Here is a 9,137-nt window from a genome sequence, read left to right on the forward strand (position 1 = left end):
AATAAGTCAGGATTTAGAGTCAGAGGTTTTGTTTGCCTTAAATAAGTCACAGCATACACCTCATCCTCCTGCCAACAGTCTTAAATATACACAAGTGTGTCGCAGAGACCGGTGACGGATCAGCTCCACAAGTCTCCTCGTATATCACCATGGAAACGGAAAGCTCTCCCAGCAGTCTTGTTGAGTTGTAACACTTGGATGTTTGGTGAACCACTGTTCCGCTTTGCAGTTATACCAGGCTGAGCTGTTAACCATTAAATAGATTTCTTTTTGCCCATTCATGTCTCATTTATAAACCGTTGTTATAACAATGTTATAATTCAACATGTTGTCAGACAATAACGGATAATCGCCGCAAGAGGGCACCATAGTAACAGTTTAATTACTATTCTACAACCTATGTTGGATGTTGCTAAATATGAATTATTAACAAGAGTGTTATCTCAGTGGAGATGAAAAATTAGAACTTTTTCTTTTCTTTTGAGAAAATAATTTATTTAGGAACACAATAACCATATATTTATATCCTCACAGATCACGCACGCCAACATGAACATTCAGCGTTCGTACAGGAGTACATCATGACGTGTTCCTTTACACCAAATTATTCTTTACCATTAGTGAGCATTAAAACACAAAATTAAAGGGGCATGATGGTGTTTGGCTGCTTGTTTGGACCAGCAGGATTTCAGCAAAGTTAAACCTCTTTAATCCTCCTTGTAATGTGTTTCTAGATTTGTGTTTTAACTTTCTCAATATCAGGACATAATTCCTAGGAGAAAACGAGGGGTGTTTAAATGCACTGGGTTACAATAAATACAGGAGAGCACATTCAAATATCATTTAAAAAAAAATCTCCACATTCCATAAGAAAACATTTGGTTCTGATGGTGACACTTTTTTTTTTTTTTTTTACAACCAAAAAATTCCTCCCTCAATGTTGGTTATTACCCATTTATTTTCCTTACATGTTCCCTTAGATAATGGGAATATACACTTTTATATAATCATTGTTATAAAGTCAATATGTTTGGGTTTTTGTCAGAGGTGGTCATGTGACAGAGTACAAAAGTGCTGAACTCAACAACACATTAACACAAAAATATAGAAACAATAAAAAGTGCACACAAAGACTCACAAATATTGCAAAATAAAAGAATACATCCAAACCCGCATATTGTGCAGTTTGCAGGTGGCCAAAAAGTAGTGCTGGTGTCACTATTTTGTCCAGACTTTGAACAGGTCAGAATTATTTCAAAATCTTTCAGGGAATTCAGAGCAGAGTGCCCTGATGGACAGGCTGTTGTGGTTCTGCCTCTCCTCTCATCCAACAGATTGAGACAGCAGTTCAAACTACTCTAGCTAGTCTTTTTTAAAAAAAAAAAACAACAAAAAACCCCCCAGAAAAATAGGATGTTTTTTCCTCCTGTTGAGGTGGCAGCTGGCACCAAATCTCTGTGACCCAGGAGGAGTTTATGGGAGGATGATAAGACTTTGCTGCTGGAGCAGTGAAACTTTCCCAGACTGCACAAATTCACTGCGTAATGAACCCTTATCAATAACGATGAATCAATTGAACGCCATTTTTAAATCTTTTTCAGCATTAGAATGATATTAAAAACAAAATTATAGACTTAGCAAAGAATATCCTACCAAGCAAGCTCATTTAAAGACAATTAAATCCCCCAGAGCTGATTAAACTTCAGAGCTTAAACTTTCTATTAACAGTGTTACTTTGGATAAAGAGCCTCAATTTAAATTAAAACCTTAATATTCTTTACCATGACTGCTTTTACGGGACTTGTCTGGATATGCTCAACGCACAACATAAACACAAGTGTATCAAAATCCACCTTAATAAAACAACATTTGGCTGGCGCAGCCTCTCCTGAAGCACCGGTATGAATGTTATCTCACCAATTCAGATCTTCCATCTGTCTGAATCACAGTGCTGCAGATCTGAGATTACTTGGCTGGACTGCAGGATAACTCACATCAATGCGACTCAGATTAGGAAGTCTACAAGTATCATTATTGCGGTATTGTTTCAGCAAAAAACAAGTCCAGACTAAAGAATAAAGACATGGACTCAATGCGGTCCATGAAACCAACGGTTGCTTTCTGAGCCCTCCTGCTTGTCTCGCCTCACGGTTCAGAAAGCCAAGGAAAACCTTTACAAAGATGGCAACACGCGAGACGATTGGAGGCGTTTCCAGGGGTGACAGATTTGTGCAGAAGGATCTGGAGACTTGGCTGAACCTGCAGCTGATCAGAGGCAGATAGACCAAGAACTCGGGAATGCTGGGGGCCATCGTGTTCTTCATCATCCATACAGAGATCTAAACCATCACTAACTCCGATTTGACTTAACGGGGCAAGACAGGTAAAATGGGGGTAAAGTGCTGTAAATTAAAGTAAGGGAACAACTGCTGAGATATCCACGGATCCCCTCTGAGGGTAGAACGCTGCTCATGTCTGAGAGGCACTGACCACAAGTGCAAGGAAGAGTGTTACTGGAAAAACAGATGTGTAGAAGGCCTAATTTCCCGCTTCTACCAACAGTAGATAATTCACCCAGAGAAACAGGCAATATGATGGCTGACAGACCCAGTACAGTCAACTGGACTCACACTTACTTAAACACAATTAGCACATTTTCCAATCAGGGGTCAGGAACTCATCCACACCGCATCTGGGTTACACACAAACACACGACTAAGCTGCTGTGCTGGTTAAGACAGCAGATCAGGCTGAACAGCCTTGGCGGTGAAAATGCAGTGAGCTTCTTACAAGTGCTTCAGCGGGCACCGACAGCAGCACAGTCCTTGTTTACAGTAGTAGGAGGCTTTTTGTGTGCTCTGTTTTTACTAGGTAACTCTAAACTGGTGCTCCTGTTTGGACCACCATCGCGTTTGGTCAAGAACCCCGTTAGCAAAGGATCTGAGACAAAGAAACATTTTAAAGTCTTTAGAAGGGAGAGAGAGAGAGTAAAGGCAGCCTGTTGTTTATGTTCCCTAACATACTGTAAGGTGTTGGTGATTACAAAAGTCACTTATGCGCAGCGACTGAGAAACACGGCCCCCTCTGTGCCTTTTTATTCACACAGATTAACAGCGAGGTATCCTGTTTCCAGCCCACGCTGCGGGTGCAGATTTGGAGCCAGAGTTCCACCACTGCAACAACGTGTGTCCAGAAAGTTTGCGGCGATGCCAGAAGTCTCTCTCAGAACAGCGGGGGAAAGGAAGAAAAAGGCCTGAAGAAAGTGCAAATGGGTGTGACAGGACTGCTCGCCAGCATCAGAGCAGAAGGCAGAAAAGAAAACGCCAGTGTAGGTTGGTTTCAGGCATCTCCACGGTGCCGAGACAGCCGGGGGGAGAGTTGGAAGGGAGAGGAGTAGGGGGGTTAGATACAGAGGTTTACGCTTTCTCGGTTGTGCAGGAGCTTTTGGTGCTCAGGTCCGTGCTTTGGCATGGTGGTTTCTGTTTCTCCCACTGACACATGGCGTTGGCGTAACCCACAATCACCTTGTCCATCCAGGTGAGGGGCTGAGGGAAGAGCACTGCACCCTCAAAGAAGCCCAGGTGGCCTCCGTGGAGCGTCAGGGCAAAGACCACATTAGACTTCTTTGCTAAAGGATGACACAGTACACACAGACATAAGGCTTCTGCATAGTATGACTAGTCTAGGATCTGATATACCAACAGAGATCATTTCAAAGATGGACCTGGCGGGGCTTTTATGGTTAGCATGGGTGCGTTCTCATATCAAACAGATAACAGCATAATTCACCCTCTAGCAGCTTTATCTGTGGCTAAAGTGATATGACGGAAGATCTCTAATCTGAATGAAGAATTCACTTGTGTCACGTAGGCTTGGACTCAGATGAAAATGTGCTGAAACCCCCATCCCCCCCCACGCACTTGGGCTTCACCTTAAAATGTTCCTTTTTTTTTTTTTTTTTACAGTCCCAGAAGCAACGAAGGGAATCCATTATAATATTGAAAGCCAGATTGGTCTAGTCAAAAAGAACCGGATCTCATTCTGTGTTAGTAGGCGAGCCTGATGTAGTGCACCAGTAAATAAGAGGCCAGGGGAATGTGTCTCAGAGCTCTTTCAATGACAACAGCTGAGCTACACTGAGGCATCTTTGCATGTTCAGAGGCGCTGACTCAGCAGGTATTAAGTGACAGGTGGAGACCGAATGGAATTGGAACAGCTGGTTCTCTTGAGCAGCATCAAATAAATTCTTTATTTTTTGCCCAGTGAAATAAACAATCAGCTCAGCAGTTTTAGGTTTCTTATTTGTTTGTTTTTGTGGGGTGATGTGTCTTTCAACTGAGTCACAGATCTGAATTAGACACCAAATCCTCTTTACAGTAAGAGTTTTTTCTGGAAAGACATTTAGGATGGCGCTGATTCTGATTTACAGTAATAATCCACCCACAAATACCCTTACATGAGGGATTTTCCCTTCCTAAAAAAAGGTGTGAGTAAGTCTAACTATAGCACTACTGCAGAAAAAAATAGGCTTCACAATCACTAGAGTATATTGCGGAAATGTCCCTGATCCATTCCCGTGAAGAAATAAACAAATTCTTATTAGGAAAATGCCATAACCAGTATTTTTTAAATCCTTTCAAATAAAACTGAACGTATTTCAGGATCCTTTCACACTGGGCTTCAGTGTTGCTATGACACACCCCTTTAATTACCTGCTAGCGTGCGCGGGATGGCGAGCAGCGAGTCATGAACAAGAGGATCGTCTGCAGAGTTGACGAGCAACAGTGGCACCTTCACCTGGTAGAAAAAAGGGATTGTTATTACACACACACACACAGACAAAAAGACAGGAGAAAAACAATGTGAATAGACCCAGATGGAAGCTCTTACGTTGTGTATATAGTGCACACAGCTCTCCTTCTCATAGTACTCTTTGAGAGAGCTGTGGCCGTGGAATTTCCTGATGACACACAAAAACGTTGTTTTACTTAGGGGACATTTCAGATTCCACACATTAAATAACTTTGACTTTGTTGAACATGGATGGAGATGCACAAATCATCCGCGGGCAAAACAAAAGGGAAATAGGCGCCGCAGTGACTGTTCCTTCTTACCTCATGATGTTGTCGTCGATCTGCATGAGGGACGTGGCCGTGTAAAGCCGACTGAGATCAGCATCTATTGTTTTCCCTGAGCTGCCTCCAAACAGACTGTGCCTGTAATGTTGCCACCAAAAAATCCATAGAATTACACGCGCTTTATATAACATGACACACATGGAAAAATACTGTCAGAGAATTCATGAATTGCGCTTCCTATGTCACTGTTTTTACCTTCAAAAAATAAGTGTCACTGAGAGAAAAGTGGGAGGTCAACAACACTACCTGTGTGAGAGGATGATTTTCTTCATGTTGTCGGCCATGAGAAAATTATAGAAGCGTCTGAACTGATCCCACTGCAGGAATGTTTCCTGAGCCCTGAGGGAGGAAGACAAACACAATGTTATGCAGATGTCTGCATTCCAAACAAGACAGTAAACTGTCCCTGGTAATCCATGGGACAAAGGGTCTCTGCAGGAGATTGACGCCATCGTGCAGCGCCTGCGAGAGGCTTTAAATGTGTCATGATCAGAGCCACCCCAGACCCCCTGACAGAGGTCAAACACAACTATCATGTGTAATGTTGAGCATAAAGAGAGATAGCTGCTGCCCCATGACAAAGGGGCCAGTTTGGAGAATCAATTTTGACTGGGGGGGGGAGGGACTCTCCTGTCCGCTAAGACACAGTGGCTGTTGTGCCAGTTCTGCATGCTCCAAGATCTTTGGTTAAAAAAAGGCTGTGTGAGTAACACAGTCTATAAACAGAGTCATTCAGGGTGTGACATTCAGGTGAGTTCAGTACATTGCAGTGATATATGAGGTAGAACATTGAGCCTGAATATAAAGCACCTGCCACAAAGACAAGCTCTCAAACACTGACGGACTGTTGATTACATTTAAATGTTATTTTATAACAGGGTGATTTATAAATCAAAACTGAAAAAGAAACATTAGCTGAATGCACAAATGTGGCATGAGATGCTTGGTGGACTGTTATGGAAGTGCTATTCATTTCTGGGCATTGGCTCTGATAATATGATGAGCTTTAATCTTGCAGTGAGAGGCTGACCCACCTGAGAGCGCTGTACCCCTGACAGATGCTGACACAACATAGCACTCTCTCCTGGTTCACCATGTTCTCCCCCAGGAACTTGCAGACAATGTTTCCGCCCAGACTGAAGCCCACCACGATCAGCTGCGTCTGAGGGTACGTCCGCTTAATGTAGCCAACCATGGAGGAAAACTCCCATGTGCAACCTGAATGGGTGAGATAAGAGGTGAACAACTGATATATGACACCGGGGAGGGACAATCAGCTGCTCCCAGATCAGCAGTTCCACTGAAGGTGCCTTTGGCTCAGGGTATCAAGGTTGGGTCCATGAAAATCTTACAGGTCTGACCCTTTCTATTTAATTCAAGGTGCTTTGCCTTTTGATTGTATATCTGGGATCAGTATGGGTCTATATTGTTTCTTTATTAATTAACTGGAATTGAATTAAAATGAAATACTTGTTTTTGCTCAACTCATACAAGCTCTTCAGCCAGTGATGTTCTGTTCAGAGAGAATCTCACCATAGGTAAACATGCGGGGAGAGGTAAGTTCGATGTTGGGAAGAGCTCCAAGGTGGTTCAGCACAGCACAGCGGTACCCATCCTTCTGAGCATAATCCACAAATGTTCGGATGTAATGCTTCTCACTATGGTTACCGATACCAGGGCATATCACCATGGTGATGTCGGCTGGAGGAACAGGCAGATGGGTTGGAGAAAATGTTACAAGACCGTACGACCGCGGTTCAGACAGTGAGACTAAATAAGCCTGCAACTAACTAATCAATTTAAAAGGAGCAGAGCAGATTACTGTCAATCCAATATCAAGTATCACAGCACTCATTTATGCTGAAGCAAAACAGGATCTAAAAAAAGGCTTCATTTCAGTAAAGAGTCTAAAGCTTCCCGGCAGATCACAGGATCAGGCTTAAGTCATAGGTCAGCTAAGATACCGTATTCGGAGCAGGAAACTACCATTTCTCAACAATTGAATTACACACAGTTTATTTAAAAATCACTTAGATGGGAGTCGTTTGTGTTCTGATAACTAAACTGGAAATCCTTTGATATTAACATTTATATACGGCATTATTATGCTTTTCATTTGGCTGTCCAATACAGTTTATAAATCTTTTCCATTCAACGCCATATCTGCATCTTTGATATGGCAAGAAAACAAAGTCATCAGGCAGAACATAGACTCCACATAAGTAATCACCTCCTGTTTGATGGTTCCCCATGGGCTCAAAAGGTCAAAGGTGGCAGTGGCCCCATCCACCATGGGCAGGTACATTCGGACTCCACTGGGATTAGGTGAGCTCACTCTCCCAAGTTTTCCATATAGTGCCGTCTGTAGGTGTCCGCTCTTACCCCACAGTAAGGGGGGAATGTACCTGGAAAACACAAAAACCAACCCCTTTATTTAATCTATTTAAGATTCGACAGCAGATAAATAACCTGTTTTTTCTGAGCAGAGTGGTTTGGGTTTTGAAAGACACCAGGGAGCAGACGAACAGTCCAACACATGCTTTGCATACAGAGTCACAGTTTTTGGAAATCTGTTTCATGCTCCAAACTGAGAACCATAATTCACGTCAGTCTGTTGCTATGTTGTGGGGAGGTATGTGACGCCTGTGTGCTGACACCTATGTAGGAGTTACTGCAGCTGTGGGAGTCAAGACACTGCATTACGTAATATTCTGCTGAACAATGTAGTATTCAATGTTGCACCTCAGAGAGAATCATCCAAGGACATAAAGCTCAGATCTACAGGAAATAACTGATGGATCTCAACGCTATCAACATAAAAACAATCCTTCAGATGTTTAGCTCCATTAATTTACAGAACAGTGCTGTACACATAGGTAAGAATGCCCTATGAAGCTGTGGAGGCAAAAGTTTAAAGAATTCAATTAAAAAAACTTGCTGCCCAAACTGGTCACATTGTTGCGCTTTGTAAAAACATGTCTTACATGCTTCAGTTATGCAAGATCCTTTTAGCTTTTGCAGGGAAACACTAAAATACATAAACATTAAATGAAATGAACAGTTATAGAAGCTTTGAAACTTTTTGCCTTGTGTTTACTGAGTTCTCTGGTTCCAACAATTACCACATCCAGAAGTTACACGCTTACATAACGTACATGTCGGACTACTTTCATTTGGCGACAGTGTAATCACTATGAGCAAAAACTGTAAACATTATGAAAGCTGTTGTTCAGAAGTAGATCTGCACTGGTTGCAGAGCAGGAAGAGGAAACATGTGTTGTTGTCATATGGACTGGAGATAAACAACAAACAAGCAAAAACCATAGCAACGCTTTTCCCTCAATAAATACAGTTTAGCACATCGGCTGTCTCATCTGCCAGTTACCGTATATTAAATGTGTTTTTTTTAGGTACCGTACATAAAATCTGTTACGAGACAACCTTGAACTAGACGCCGTTATTGCAACGCAAAAGAAAAACAAGCTTCTGTTTGGTGAGGACAGTCCAGGCCGAAGTTCAGACATTTGGTTTCAGGCATCCACCAACCGTGTGTTGAGCAACTTCTTGTTCTCTTTAACTTTAAAAATAATCTGCCAGCATATCAGATTTTTGCTGGCTCACTTTAGCAAATAAAAAGCTGTATTAGACACTTAAACTGCAGAGGGATCTTAAATCTTGCCACGTGCCTTTGATTTTCCCTGTGAAATTAACTGATGTTATGTAACACAACAGGATGACGATATGAGGCAACGCAGACACCGCATGAATGATGCCGTGCCAACATCCACAGTCCCGACAAGGTCCACGACTTCAATCATATCACACCAGGTCATGTTGACTTTACAAGCAAACTACTGCTGCACAGTGGATGGAGTCCAAACAAGACAGACCAGTCAAGTAAACATGCTATTGTCCCAAAATTCCCAGACGCCACGGCTAAAAGGCTGAGGACTCAATAACAGTTACAAAAGCAAACTTGTAAGGCAAAGAATCCTTTCT

General features: G+C 42.3%; 1 pseudogene; it reads right to left on the bottom strand.

The window, feature by feature from the left end:
• Nucleotides 1-2,405: 2,405 nt before the first annotated feature.
• LOC115251997 (monoacylglycerol lipase ABHD2-A-like) lies at nt 2,406-8,971 on the bottom strand (annotated as a pseudogene).
• Nucleotides 8,972-9,137: the final 166 nt, after the last annotated feature.

This window comes from Takifugu rubripes, chromosome 13, assembly GCF_901000725.2.
Source record: "Takifugu rubripes chromosome 13, fTakRub1.2, whole genome shotgun sequence".
NCBI lineage: Eukaryota > Metazoa > Chordata > Actinopteri > Tetraodontiformes > Tetraodontidae > Takifugu > Takifugu rubripes.